Here is a 15,596-nt window from a genome sequence, read left to right as displayed (position 1 = left end):
GGATGGGGAAACAGGTGTGGGAAGAGTGAGGATGTGGGAGTGAGAGGGTGGGGGTGTAGAGAGAAAGGAAACTGGTGTTAAGAGTGTGGACTCTATGTGGTGTAGCAGGGAGATGTTATGGTAAGGAGAAATGGAACTATTAAACTGTGCCTGGTGAATGTCATCTGAGTAGCATTTGATTGGTTCATGCTTTCAGCAGGACTACAGTGGAACTACGGGGACAAAAAGGTGTCAATCAAAAGAAAAAAAAAAAGACTCCCAGTAGTTTTCTATCTGCCTTTTCTTCATTCATCTTCAGCCCCAGGGGTGGGTGGTGCATTGCTCCTGCTTGGTGCAGTGTCATCCCCTGCTCCTTCCTAAAGTGAGGCTGTACCTGCTCTTCCCTTCTCCACAACCATCTCATCACAGCGCTGTCTCCTGCTTCCTGCTTGGTTGCAACAGTCAAGCCTACTTCGTTCAGTGCAGTCGCTACGCTTAGCCTAAAGGCCCCAGCTGTGGTGCAAGTGGAACTAATAGGAAAGCCAATGGGAGGAAAATAAACAGAGCTTAGAGCTAAAAATAGACAGTCTCATAGCACTGTGTTATTTAGATTGCCAGTGTTTGAATCAAACACTACATTTTAATTACTATATATGGTAGACCGAAAATATTTAAAGTGTATGTGCACAGTGTGTGTGTGTGTGTGTGTGTGTGTATGTGCGCACACGCACACCTGCTTCTCAATATGTGTACCTCATGTATGCAGGTGTACTTGTAGATCAGAAGAAGGTGTCAGAAGTTAGAGGGAGGTGCTTATGAGTCACTTGATGTGGATACTAGGAACCAAACCATGGCACTCTGCAAGAACAGCATTACTCTTAACCACTGAAGCATCTTTACAGCCCCGTATCCTTGCTAGACTTAATAGTATTTTTAGTTGCTCTTAAATCTTGACATAATAGATTGAGTTGTGCTTACAGAAAACCTTGACCTCCAATGAGAGAGATAGTAAAGTGCTTTTGTGGAAGGCGTAAGGACTTGAATGATTCCTTGAAATCAATGGTGGAAGAAAAAGTCAGATCTGATGATGTGTGCTTGTGATTTCAGCTCTGGGAGAGGGGAGGGAGGTGGACTGTGGGTTGGGGCTTCTTGGCTAGCCAGCCTGGACCACTTGATGCATTCTGGTCCAGAGAGAAGAGAGATCGTCTCTCAAAATTACAAGGTTGGTGGCATCTGAGGAATGAGAGCCAACATTGTCCTCTGGCCACCACATGCACATATGTGCACATGGACCTGCACACACATACACAAAGTAAACCTTGATCCCTTACCTCTTGCTGGCACCCACTAGGCTCCATCACAGTGGTGGCAATTGCACACATCTCTAGTGCCAATCTCTTCTTGTTAACTTCACTATTGAGCATATCCTATGAGTCAGCAATAAAGGTGCCCGGCACCATTGTACTCTTAGTTTCAGGGCTGTAGGATGACCATGCTTACCGAAGTAACACTGGAAGAAAGGTCTCCCAGAGCATTCCACAGAGCAAGTCTATATAACCAGAGCCTAAATCCTGAAGCAATCAGCCATGATTCTTAGGCGTGTCTTATTTAGTCCCCTTGTGTTAACATAGCAGACTAGCATATGATGAGCAATTCGTAAAGAGCTGGCTGAAATGCATATCTCAGTCTTGGAGGCTGGGAAGATGCCCGCAAGTCTGGCGTCTTGTGAAGGGAGGGTCAGCCTCATCCATACTTTTTTCTTTGAGTGTGTGCTAATAGGGGGAGGAACAAAAGGATGTCTAATTGAATTCTTCAGCTTTTCTTCATTCATGAAAGCGGAACTCCACAGCCTAATCTTTATGCCTCTTGATAACATACATGAAAAGTACCACATTTCAAGAACAGTGGTGGGGAACCTCTGGCTGCACATCTGGGGTAATGGGGCTAGCACTATTAGGGCATTAATGATGTGCTCCAAGGCAGACATAGAAAAATGTTTGGGACGTTCTGCCCACTGGTTTATGACAAGGTATTCCTTGCCCTAGGCTTGTGCTTTAAGCCATGTTCACAAAGAGTTCAGGAGGATTCACTTATCTCTGGAGAGCTTTGTTGCTTATTTTAGGGGTTTTTGCTAAGGCATAAGCACCACAGCTGTGCCTGCCAATTACTTTCTGTTTTAGCTTGATTTCCCTAGAAATCAGAGCCCAAGGCAGAAGCTTATGTTTATATGTTACTACTTTATTAAAAAAAGGTAATGGAAGAGAATAAAGGAATGATTCATGAAAGGTGGGAAAGGTAGATTATTAAGTCACAACCACCTGCTGTCAGGAGAAACACTGATGGTTCAATCTTACTGGATTACCTTCTAATGAAGATGGTTAAAATAGCCATTGTGTAAGAAAGATTATCCAAGGGGCATATGGAGAAGGATTTACCCACTGGCTCCTTTCTGTTTGCCTTGGATTAGGGCTAGCCCCAAAGAAGTTATTCTCAAGGACTTCATAGATATGCATATGGGACTCCGTAGTGTGTCCTGTCAGTACGGTGAGAAGCCATGGAACTATGAGAAGCACTATAAATAACTCCTACAGTAGACCATGGAAAACTGTCTGGAAAATGACACACAAGGCCAAATACTCTAAGAGATTTCCTTTAAGGCAGTGGGCACCACCAATTCTGAGAAGACCTAAGACAAGAGAATTAATGAGGCAAATTATATTTGCCATAGAAACAAATGACCTCCAAGCCTAGGATGAAATTTATTACCTCACTCCTTCACAGTCTCTTCCAGACTTGCTTTGTCTATGATCAATAATTCCATTAACCTGGAATGCTTCAGCTAGTTGATCCCAGACTTTGACCCTCTAAGGGTTTTGTGCCTCATTACAGGAAGCTATGATTGTTTTAACTCTCCATTTGCCAATATTACTGTGTAGAGAATCATCAAGAGAATGCTTCAAGGAATCTCCTACTTCTAAACTCCCATTCTTGCCCATTATGTGTCACAATCCTGGTCTGTTGTGGCAGTCAGGGTGGATCTCCTTCACCAGTTGAGTCACACTTTGTCTTGTAGCACAAGCAAGCCATGTTACCTATGATGTTACTTGGGGGCGGGACTTTATTGGAACCTCTCCCCTCAATAGGGAAGTCAAGGGAGCAGGGAGCGGGAGGCAAAAGGGTGTGTGGTGCTGGCATAGGATGAGATTCTCTTGGGTTGAACCCATATAAACTCCATCAGAATTCCAACAGAGCTGGTAGCCACTGAAACCACTAAAGTCAGGACAATTGTCCAGTCTCTGTGGAGTCTGTATATGAGAGACTCTATTGTGGTACATAATGAGTGTTTTCTTCATATTTTCTACAGGAAAGCCTGGTGTGAGAGTGGTGCGCATTCACATGACTCTTGCACATCTATGAACTAGGTAGGTAGGTCTCTTACTGAGCACAGACAGCCAAGATGAGAGAACACAGAGTTGGAACAGGCCTGATGGTTCATTTTCCTCTGAGGGAACCTGAAGTTGGTGAAACTTCTGTGATAATAGAACGTTGTTGAAAACAGACCTCGAGTGGTTTTTTTGTTGTTAAAATATTTGCTGCCAGTGACATATTATTATGAAAGAACAGTCATCCTGATTGCATGCAGAAATACTAATTTTAATGACTTTAGGAAATAGTTATTATAATATAGATAAGGCAAATAATAGCATATGTAATCTTTTGTACCTTAATTTGTTGTGACTCTCTTCCCATATCAATTAACATTTTGTACATATCTTTAATTACAGTGGTATTTCACTATATAGTTAAATCATAATGTCTTCAACTAATTAATTATATTTGGATAAATTCCCAGCCCTTTATCATTAAAAAAGAGCTTTATGAAATGGCCTCAGGATGGTGTGTTCATGAAATCTATGATTATTCATTCATAATTTTCTCAATATGAATTTTTGTCTTTAAAAACATGTGCTTTGGTACATATACATATCAGCTCATGAGAGTCATTTGTCTAATTTCCTTGTTAGTCATGCTGGTTAGAATTTTAAAGTATTTGCCCCTTTAGTGAAGAGAAAAGTAAATCCTCATTTAAACAACTGCATGAAAAGCATTCTACTAGAGGAGTTAGAGCCAGCCAGCCAGCAAGGGTTGAGGTAATGTTTGTCGGATTTGTATGTATATTCACTGTAGTGTATTTTAATGTTTGCACAAGCAATTTTTATAAACTCTCAAATGATAAAGGAGAAAATGGTAAATGAATCAAGGACAGATTTTTTAATATCTATAATAGAAAGATGACCAGTGGGTGGAAGAGGAAGGGTAGAGAAGGTAATGAAGGGTGTTGTCATAGTGCATTGTACATGTTTGAAAATGACTGATGTACACTAACACATTTCTCAGAATGGCTACAAGTGTTTCTGCTTTTGTATCCAACTTTTCAAAAGTGCCTTTGCAGGATCTTAATTATTATTAAGAGATGAGGTCTATGTCCTCAGTGTTTTAATTTGGGTTTGTTGTATAACTTGCTACTAAGGTAGCAGAAGTGACTTTTGATTTTGGAAGCTAGAATCCAAGGGTCCTTGAACTGTTACATGCACTTTCTCAGATCCTGGCAGCCATCTTAAAGAGAATCCCAAACTGACTGAATGATGAAAAACACCTTGCCCAAGTTCTTCTTCACCCCTGTAGTTATCCACTGAAGTTTCAAAAGTAGGATTATGTGTAGCCTACAGGTAAAACACAGATATGTGAGTAATCCTAGTTAACATCAAACTCACTCAAGTCGTCACAGTTTACACTGGTGACCATGTGTGGTAAAATTAGTTGTTGATTTAAGTTATCAAATTGTTTGTTTAGTGTTGTGTAGTTATTTCTTCTGAAATAAAACAACCCATTCTGGAAGCATAGAGGAGCATTGTAAAGCTCAGGAAGCTAATGAACCTTATGGGGCTCAGGAAGTCCACAGATTTTACAAGACTTAGAAAGCTCAAAAAGTTAGAAAATTAGTGGAAGTTTCTAGAAGGGTGGAAATTCTTCAGTGGAGCTGACTGAAATTGTTCAGGGAGCTCCAGGGAAGCTGCTTTTCTGAGAGGCCACTCAGGTTGAGATAGATTTTCTGGTAATGCAGTTTCCTTTGAATTACTTGCCTACACTCCTGAAATCTATCTTTCATCCATGCTCCTACAAGTAACCCCCAAAACTCATTAGCTCACCAATCTAGACTTGGGTGGAATGATTTCTTTTACTTGTTATTGCTTTCCTCATTTCGATAAATAGACATCTGTTCATCTCTTTCCAAGAAAAGGTCCATTTTAGTTAGGCAATCCCCATCTATTTTGATGATGAACGTAGTCTTCTTTTGTAAAAGATTTTTTTATTTGAAAAAAAAAAAGGAAAAATGCTTCAAAGAGTAACATGTATAATTACAAGAGACATAGCATCATATTTTATAAAGTGGTAAAAACAAAAATGTGAGGGTTGACCTCCTACCAGTTATTAAATGTAAATGAACCTCTGTAAGATGCCATCTAGAACTCCTGTAAGCAAGCAGTTCCAGGGAGTGTGGGACTTGAACGAAAAGATTACAGGGTTGAGAGTAAATCCATGGAAGGTTTTAACTGTCTTAATTGTACAAATAAAAGCCAAGTGAGTCAGGACAAGTACACGACAAAAACTTTAATGATAAGTCCAAACTATTAGCCCTATAAAAAACTATTCTGAGTGATTTTCAAGTCAACATACTTGATATCAAACTGCCCCCTTCAAGCAAGCCTGTTTCCTGTAATCTTTCTGGCTGAATAATACATTAGATTCTCTTAAAGTTAAAAGCTCTTCTTTATCAACAGACCCATGAACAGAATGAAAGGGCAAATAACAAAATGGGGGAAAGAATTTGTACCATACAGAAAGTTTCCATATGTTATGAACAAATACTTAGGAAAGGGAATACACACATGGCCAATAAACATTAGGGAAGGTGTTTGAAATCATTAGTCATCAGGGACATTATTTTAGATAATAATAATCAAAATGGACAAATACTATTGATGAGTTATAAACTGGTATGCTGTTGTTTGAAAACTCTTTCACCCTCTAGCAATCAAGGCATATACACCCACTCTTGGCTATATACTTAACAGGAGATGGGTTGAGTGCACTAAAAAATATGCATAAAGTTAGTTACCAAATTACCATTTGGAATAGGACAAAACTGGAAAGAGCCACCTGTCTAGCAGATGTTGACAAGGGCATAGTCATATGGTAAATATTAATTGGTAACAAAGAGTAAACTGCTCCCACATGGACAATACGGACAAGTCTCACAAGCACCACAGGGAACAGAAAAGACAAGCACAAAAAAAAAAAAAAAAAAAAAAAAAAAAAAAAAAAAGAAGCATGATTTGGTACCTGTGGGGAACAAGTGGGCCAAACTGATTTTTTATGTGGGAAGTCATAGGAATGGCATTTTAGGGAGCGAGGCAAGTGACAGGCTGATTCTACTAATAATGGCTTGTGATAGGTAATTGTTCTTCATGGGTAGGGATTTTAGTGACTGTGAAAGAGCATGAAGGATCTTCTGAGTGGCTGGTAATGTTCTCTTTTCTTGTTCCAGAGAAGAAGTGCACAGGGTGTTCACTCTGAACACTTCTCAACCTCTTTATGATTTGTGTGCTTTTCAGTTGTTGATTATACTCCAGCAGGTACGTTTATTTAAAGCTATATAGCCTGTGAGCTGTTAGGGAGCTTCTGGAAGAAGAGTTATAGAGTTGGAGAGAGCAGAGAATTCTGGACAGCAAAGGCAGAGCTTGATGCCCAGAGAAGAGAGAGCACGTGAGTGCCTGTGCCTCAGTGAGATGGGACCAAGCATGCTGGCTCTAGCTGACATGTGATCGACAGGCAAGGATCACATCTGGGTTTCTGTGGAGCTGTAGTACCATAGGGAGGTAAATCCTGTGAACTTGGAAAATGCCAACAAGGTCAGTAGGACTTGTTATAAACCAAACAGGGCAGCCAAGGAATCTGAGAGCTGGAACTGACATTCAAGTATCTAAGCATATTACAGGCATTGCTAGGAAGATGGCAACACAGATTTCTACAGAGGCAGGACTTTCCTGTATTAGTAAATAGATGGTGGACAGGGCTCAGACCTGGAGGCTAGGAAAAGCATCTGCCTGTGTATAGACTGACAGCAGATAGCCCTCAAACTTGCCTATTGGGCCAAGGAAAATACCTTGGTAGATGTGAGGTTTTTTCTTTCTTTCTTTCTTTCTTTCTTTCTTTCTTTCTTTCTTTCTTTCTTTCTATCTTCCTTCCTTCCTTCCTTCCTTCCTTCCTTCCTTCCTTCCTTCCTTTCTTTCTTTAGTATGGACAAGGATATTTCAAAGAGAAGCAAGCCTCAGTGAGGTTCTGCAGTGAAGTGCAGCAAGAAGGTGAGGCTTTCCAGGGAGAGCTCACTGTTCCATTACCTAGGTGTTTCAGGAAGGATCATTATTTCTGATAATTCTCTTAGTGACTGGGAAGGAGTTTTGTGTGGGTGCTGTATAAGATGATTAGAACAAAAACCATGTAATTGGAAGAAGGCCTACCTTAGCTTCTATGGCTTCTAGCCTAAGAACAAACAACAGTTGGTCCTCAGATGCGAATCGTGATGTGGCCGGGATCCATCTCACTCAGCATGGATCAAGCGCGCGTGCTGGGAAACGGCAAATGAGACACGAGCGCTGGAGGAATGCCTCGTTCAGGTGCAGCGCTGTGACTGTTCAGAGAACTTCCTCAAATGATCTCACCGGAAACTCAGAACACTCAGAAGGACACAAGGCTGGGTATCTCTCTCCTCCTGAAAGGCAGGAAGCTGGAGCCCAGATGCTGAAGGGAACTAGACGAGGCACAGCCTGAGAGCCCAGGTCTCACCTCCATGGTACAGGATCCTCCTGCCCAAACCAGCCTGTCAGCTGGTTGCAGGTGGGCAACTGAGCCCAGAAAGGGATGTGAAAGAATAGCCTGGTTTTTAAATTTAGGAGATTTTGCAAAATGAAAGCCCCAGTTAGAATGAGTATCATCAAGAAAAAAAAAATGACAACTGCTGGTGGAAAAGATCTCTTACTCACAACTCCTGTGAGGATGAACTGGTGGCACTGCTATAGAAACAGGTGTGGAAGTTTCTCAAAACTCTAAAAACAGACCTAGCATGTTCTGTTTCTCCTGGGCATAGACCCAAAGGGTTCTATATCCTATCACAGAGATACTATGTGTCCATGCTTGCTGCTTCTCCGTTCATGGTAGCTAGGAAAGGCAATCAGTTTAGACGCTCATCAACAGGTGAATAATGATAATGTGGTCCATAGACACAACAATTTTATTTAGCATTAAAGAAAAGGGAAAGTATAAGAATTTCAGGAAGATTAGTGGGTGTGGGTTCAGGGGAAGGAGAGAGATGAACTAGCACTCTGAGCCTCATCTGTTTTGTTTAAATAATGATCATTGACTGGAGAGATGGCTCAGTCGGTAATGGCAGTTGCCGGCAAGGACGACAACCTAAGTTAGATCCCCCTTACCCAGGTTGTGGAAAGAAGAGACTGACTTCCACAAGTTGTCCTCTGACTTTCACATGCACACATCCATATATGCATACACCTCTGACCTACACATGCGTGTGCGCGCATGCACACACACACAAGCGTGCACACACACACACGCACATGCAAATAAAATGTTAAAAAAAATAAATAAAAGCCAGGTGTGGTGGCACTCAGCTTTAATCCTAGCAGGAGATAGAGGTAGGAGGATCTCTGTGAGTTTGAGGCCAGCCTGGGGTACACAATGAGACCATGTTTAAAAATAATAAATAAAGAAGCAAATAAATAAATATAGGGGGTGTGGCTAGAGTCATGACTTAGCAGTTAAAAGTATTTGCTGCTTTTGCAGAGGACATGGGTTCAGTTCCAAGCACCGTCATGGCATATGGCATCTTATAAATTGTCCAGAGGATATGATGTCCCCTTCTGGGAATGCAAATAAAGAAAAATAATTTCAGGAAAATTGATGGCTCTGTATATCATTGTATTAAGTGAATTATCCAAGACTCAGTAACCATGTTTGTTTGTTTGTTTACCTTACATGTGGATCTTAGCTTCTAATTTTTACCATTTTTTCTCTTTTTAAATCTGAGTGTCAGTGTGCTATAGGGCATGAAACTAGAATGAGAGCCATAAAGGGGGAAAAGAGGTTTTAAGAAGCCAGGTAAGAAGCACATGAAAATAGAAATGGAACTACTCAGGGCTAAAGAACACAAAGAGAGGATGCGGCGGGGGGAGGGAGTGGAAAGGGGCATAAGTGTACTATACCCCTGTGGTTGTTGCAGGGTGAGAGCTTTGGAGCAGAGTCTTCAGCTCCAAAACATTTAGAAACTGTTATGCATACTCTGCAAAGTGACAGCCTACAGACTGAGAAAAGCTCTTCACCAACCCTACATCTGACAAAGGTCTAATATCCAAAATATATAAAGAACTCAAGAAATTAAACATGACCAAACCAAATAACTCACTTGAGAAATGGGGCTCAGAACTAAACATAGAATTCTCAACAGAGGAATATCAAATGGCTGAGAAACACTTAAAGAAATGCTCAACCTCCTTAGTCACTAGGGAAATACAAATCAAAACAATTCTGAGATTCCATCTTACACCCATCAGAATGGCTAAGATCAGAAATTCAAGCAACACCACATGCTGGCAAGGATGTGGGGAGAGAGGAACACTCCTTCATTGCTGGTGGGAGTGCAAACTAGTACAGCCACTTTGGAAATCTATCTGGTGCTATCTCAGAAAACTGGGAATAGGGCTTCCTCAAGACCCAGCTATTCCACTCCTTGGAATATACCCAGAAGATGCTCCGGCACACAACAAGAAAATTTGCTCAACCATGTTCATAGCAGCCTTATTCATAATAGCCAAAACATAGAAACAGCCTACATGTCCCTCAGTAGAAGAATGGATAAAGAAAGTGTGGTACATTTACACTATGGAATACTACTCAGCTATTAAAAACAAGGAATTCCTGAAATTTGTGGACAAATGGATTGAACTAGAAATGATCATAATGAGTGAGTTAACTCACAAACAGAAAGAGTCAAATGGTATATACTCACTTGTATCTGCATACTAGCCCAAGGGGCATGTCCCATGAAAGTCTTCACTTACCAGGAAACTGGGACAGAGGGGAGGACATCCTATTGGGACTCTAGATGAGAGAAGCATGGGAGAATAGCAAAGTAGAAGGATCCAGAGGGTCCTAGAAACCTACAAGAAGAACATTATGATAGGCAGATTTGGGCCCAGGGGTCCCGCTCAAACTATGGCACCAGCCAAGGACAATACGGGCCGTAAACTTCAAACTCCTACACAGGTCTAGCCAATGGACAGGACATTTTCCACAGTTGAGTGGAGAGTGGGATATGACTTTCACACGTACTCTGGTGCCCCATATTTGACCACGTCCCCTTGATGGGGAGGTCTGGTGGCACTCAGAGGAAGGATAGCCGGCTACCAAGAAGAGACTTGATACCCTATGAGCATATACAGGGGGAGGAAGTCCCCCTCAGTCACAGTCATAGGAGAGGGGAGTAAGGGGAAAATGGGAGGGAGGGAGGAATGGGAGAATACAAGGGATGGAATAATCATTGAGATGTAATATGAATAAATTAATAAAAATTTCAAAAAAAACAGAACTAGATCTTTATATACATAAGGTTTCATTTAGGAATACCTATAAAAATCCAAGTTCTAGAATAAAAGGGGATGAGGTGGAGGGCGGGGCTAGAAAATTTGATCTTACTCCTTTCCCTGCTATTTCACAGAAAATTAAATTTATGATTGTGGATGATTCATTTACCCAGTCATCCATCCATCTGCGATGTGCCTCAAATGTAAAAACCCCAAGTTTAAACACTGGATATAAACCAGAGGACAAAATGGAAACTGGCCTACCATCATGAAGTTAGCTTACAGTCATGGAAAATGGATATGTATCAGGGACACAGTGACTGTGTGTGCAGGGTGGAGGTCATAGGAAGGAAGGAAGGAAGGAAGGAAGGAAGGAAGGAAGGAAGGAAGGAGGGAGGAAAACAGTTTCAGAAAAGCAGGAATGGGAGCTGCGGGCAGCCTTAAGCATAGCAAACTTGCTGAGTGAAAGACAGGAGGAAAGTGAGCTAGGGGTGGGAGGTTGTCAGAGAAATATCCCATGCCCAGGGTCTCATCTGCTTTGGGATGTGGGGCAGTGGCGAGATGAAGGCAGGAGGAAAGGGCAGCTGAAACTGGCTTCCATTGAGTAAGATCAGATGCTGCTTGATAGTTTGGAGCAGAGGAGAGAAAGTGGCAGGACCTGACTTACGTTTCACAAGCATCATTGTAGGACCCAGGCTGATGTATGTAGAGGGTAAAGGTCAAATCTATGACATCAGGTGGGGGCCTATGCACCTAGTTGAGAGATGAAGTTGCCTTTGGCCGTGGTGGCTGATGATGTAGTCCTTAAAAATAAGCAAATTGTAGGCAAGTGTGATTTTCCTGTGCGTGTCCCTCCCTGCATCAATGGCAACTATAACTCATTATTTATAAATTCATTAATAATTAATGTTTATGACTTATGAAAATTTGTGGTAGTTATAAAGTTTTAATTTTAATTTCTTTCTATGCAATGTGATTTTATTAGCTTGGAAACTGCCTGAACCAAAAGACAGTTAAAAATGGCCAAAGATATTTAAAAATAATAGTCATTTGTTTTCTAACAGGAATGCTTTCAGATGGACGTTAAATTAGTAAATTACATGAGTCCCAGTAAGGCAGGTGGGCATTCATGTTGCATCTGTGGGCACTCTTGGATATGGAATCCTGGGAGCATTTGAACCCTTATTCCCAGTTGTTTGGATGTTGTTCCGGAATAGGCAGTCCTGGAAACAGGAAGACCAGGTTATCTGTGTTGTCACTGCTCATTCTGTTGGCTCTCTGTAATGGAGGAGGACACAGAACCTTGGCCCTTGTTGATGTCACTGAGGCACACCCACTGTCCATCCACCAATTCTTTCCATGGGGTCACTTTTGCTGTCTTCACCCGACACAGCCAGGATGTTGGCTGTGATGGACCAGCTCATGAGCCATATAATATCATTGGACTGGCGTGGGAGTTTGGGTGACCACATACTGCCTGAGGCATCATCGCAGGTCCAATGGCACTGGTGCTAGTGGGCGGGCCAATGGAGGGGGCCAGGCAACATCTCAAACCCAGGGGCTGTGTGTCTCTAGCCTCTGCTCCTCCTCCCTCCACAGCTTGGTGAGGTTATCACAGCCACTTGATGAACACTTCTTGATGTAAATTGGGTTTTTGCCCTGACGTTTGGTCTATAAGGCTTCCGGGAAAAACAGCAGAGGCCCAACTGACAGCGTTACAACTGATTGTGATTGGTGTTGATTTTCTTCACTCCCCACTGGCCTTCCCCTGCATAGGTAGGTCAGCAGGGAAGATGGCCCCATTTGAGCTCCACCAGGCCAGGATCAGACTGTCGTCATGAGGGGCCCAGCAGGCAAGGTTCACTGAGGAGTCATGTCCTGAGTGCTCATGGGTCTTCTTCCAAGGGCCATTTTCTTCTTTTCAGATAATGACTTTCTGGTCATAGGAACCGGAAGCTAGGATATTGCCACACATGGGGTGGGCCCAGGCCACTTTCCATACTGGCCCCCTATGTCTTCTGAAGTCTGTGAGGAGGATCCGCCCTCCATTTCTCACATCAAAGGTTTTGACAGACCTGTCCGAGGAGCAGGTTGCTAGACGGGTGTGATGATAGTCCATCTGTGCATCAGGAATCGTGTCCTCATGAGCGATGTCCACAGTGTTCATTGCTTATGCTATAGCTGCGGCAGCAGTGACTCGCGGCCTTGGACATGGCAGACTAATTTAAAATTTTTAAAGCCTATCATTTCATCTTATCTCAGTAGATGCATTGCCATTTACTTATTGGCAAAAAGTATGGACTATTTGAAGCATTTGAGGTTAACTTTCACTAATACTAACTTCAGAAGAGTTTAGCATCTTATATCCAATTTTTAATTTATTTAAAAATAATTTATTCAGATTACATCCTGATTGTTATCCCCTCACTTGTATCTTCCCATTCTCCCTCCTCTCTCCCTCTTTTGTCCTATTCCCCTCCCCTAGATCTCTGACAGAAGGGGACCTCCTCCTCTATCATATGAGCACAGCCTATCAGGTCTCATCTGGATAGCCTGCCTCCCCTTCTTCTGAGTGCCACAAGACTTCTTTACCAAGGGGAAGTGTTCAAATAGGGGGGACCAGAGTTCATGTCAGAGGCAGTCCCAGCTCTCCCAACAACCTTGGAGAATGGGCTGTTCATTGGCTAGATTTGAATAGAAGGTTTACTGCATGCATTGTCCTTGCTTGGTACTGCAGTTTGTGCAGGCCTCCTGGATCCAGATCGGCCAGCCTTGATAGTCTTTCTGTAGGGGCTCCTGAATCCTCTGTCTCCTATTTCCCCATTCTTCCATATCATTCTCACCTGGGGTCCAGTAGTGAGTCCCAACATCTGTCCTAATCCCCCACTGAGTGAAGAATCTCAGGGGACATCCATGTTGGGCTAGTATCCAGTTATAAGTGAGTATATACCATGCGTGTCTTCCTGGGTCTGGATTATCTCACTCAGGATGATCATTTCTAGTTTCATCCATTTGCCTGCAAATTTCAAGATTTCCTTGTTTTTAATAGCTGAGTAGTATTCCATAGTGTAAATGTACCACCGTTTCTTTATCCATTCCTTACATTCCATTTTTGAATAGTGTATCACAGATAACTTACTATTAAAAATATATATCAGGAGTGACAGTTATACTCATTACTATTTTCCTTCATATAGTTCTAATTTGAATAAAAGACAGAATCTCTTTAGAGAACTCACCGTTATGGAGACAACAAATACACAGGGAATATTGTCAGCCTAGTGGTTTTGTACCAATGGGAGACATTGCTAATTTATTTTTCTCACTAAGTAGTGAAAGAAGTTGGGGATTTTAATCAAACCATCACTGATAGGTTAGACTTGGAATGAATTACAACTCATTTGCTATTTCTTCAAGTGATCATTCACCCTGACTGTTTAAGGGAATGGACAGGAAACCATAACATAGTGGTAGAAGGATTTCACCTTTGTCTTCCCAAATGCTGATCTCACCACCTGCTGTCTCTTTGGTCCTCGTCAGATGATTAGCCTAAATTTTGCTAGGCTTAGCACTTCTAAGACTCAGTTTTCTCACCTATAACTCACTGAATTGCTGCCCTGTGTAACTTGTGATTTCAGGTCATAGTGTGTGTCCATAGATGGGATCTATTGCTTATGCTAAGGTACATGCAGAAAGGTGTCTATTTGTAATTTTGAGGACCATGGAGGGGCATTGTTGATCTGAGGTTAGTTTCTGTTAGTGTGTAGATTTTAGGGCAACACAAATGATTTTTGAACCAGAGAAAGTACAGGCCTATGATTTAGATTCCTACTTTTATTATTCTCACTCAAAGTCCAGTAGAAATATGTTTCTTTTACTCGGAATTTTTAGTTTCCAGTAAAAACATTCACTAAAATTGTAGTTTTCCAAGGGTCTCTACTTAATCCCACCTCTTACTATTGCCCCAATCTCTGGTTTCTGTGTGGTCACTGGATTCCCAACCCAGCTCATCAAGATTGCTACCTTCCCAGCAGAGCATCATGGAGCATAAATGTCTGGTTCAAGGCTGCTTCTATTTCTGACATTTGGGATGCTCCTTTTTGTCCCGCTAGGCATCAGCAAAAGAATGTTTCTTCTATTTCATCTATTTCTGGATACTTGCAGTAGGAAAGTCTTAAAGCTGTCTGATTCTGCTGTCAGTTCACAATCAGAAACACTTGCACTTCAGATGCCTAGGAAACACAAGTTGACACCAAATACTGAGCTTAGTAAGGAGATATGAATACCTATAAAATTAAGTCATGCTCACAAGATAATGTTCTAGTAGTTGGGGGGGGGGTGCCATGTAGGTTTTGTGATTGGTACAGAAAACTAGTTATGCCACTTTAGAAATAAACAGGGCTACCCAAGCTTCTGGGTGAGATAAGGCGAGAGAAGGTTTCCGAAATGAAGAAACATATAATTGGATATTAAGGTATGAGTGGGGAAACCCAGGTAATAGAAGAAAGGTGCATGGTAAATTAGAAGAAATTATAAGCATTTCATTGCTACTGTCCTAGAGTTCCAGGAACTTGCCACGTCATATTGCTGGACTCAATACACAAATTTCTGATTGAGATCTCCTGCTGATACTTTGGCAAGAAGACAAAGGCAGTGCCATAAACATAACGTACTCCAGTTACAAGAAAGTGAAAGTTCCCTTGGGAAATTGGAACTGTAGGAAAAGATGCCAAAAATAGCTTAGATATGCAAGAGATTTATTGGGAGTAATATCCATAAAAGGGAGTGAGAACCACAGAAGGAAGGGAGAGCCTTCATGGTGTACAGGGAAGATAAAGGACCTCAGAAGGCAGGAAGCGTCCTCAGCGTGTGCAGAGAAGATCTCATATTTGTGAAATA

The 15,596-nt window shown here is 41.8% G+C and overlaps 1 pseudogene; it reads right to left on the bottom strand.

The window, feature by feature from the left end:
• Positions 1-11,924: 11,924 nt before the first annotated feature.
• LOC127195562 (protein SEC13 homolog) lies at positions 11,925-15,280 on the bottom strand (annotated as a pseudogene).
• Between the last annotated feature and the right edge of the window lie 316 nt (positions 15,281-15,596).

This window comes from Acomys russatus, chromosome 1 (genome assembly GCF_903995435.1).
Source record: "Acomys russatus chromosome 1, mAcoRus1.1, whole genome shotgun sequence".
Taxonomy (NCBI): domain Eukaryota; kingdom Metazoa; phylum Chordata; class Mammalia; order Rodentia; family Muridae; genus Acomys; species Acomys russatus.
The sequence above is the reverse complement of the archived record's forward strand: the minus strand, read 5'-3'. Positions and strand labels throughout refer to the sequence as shown.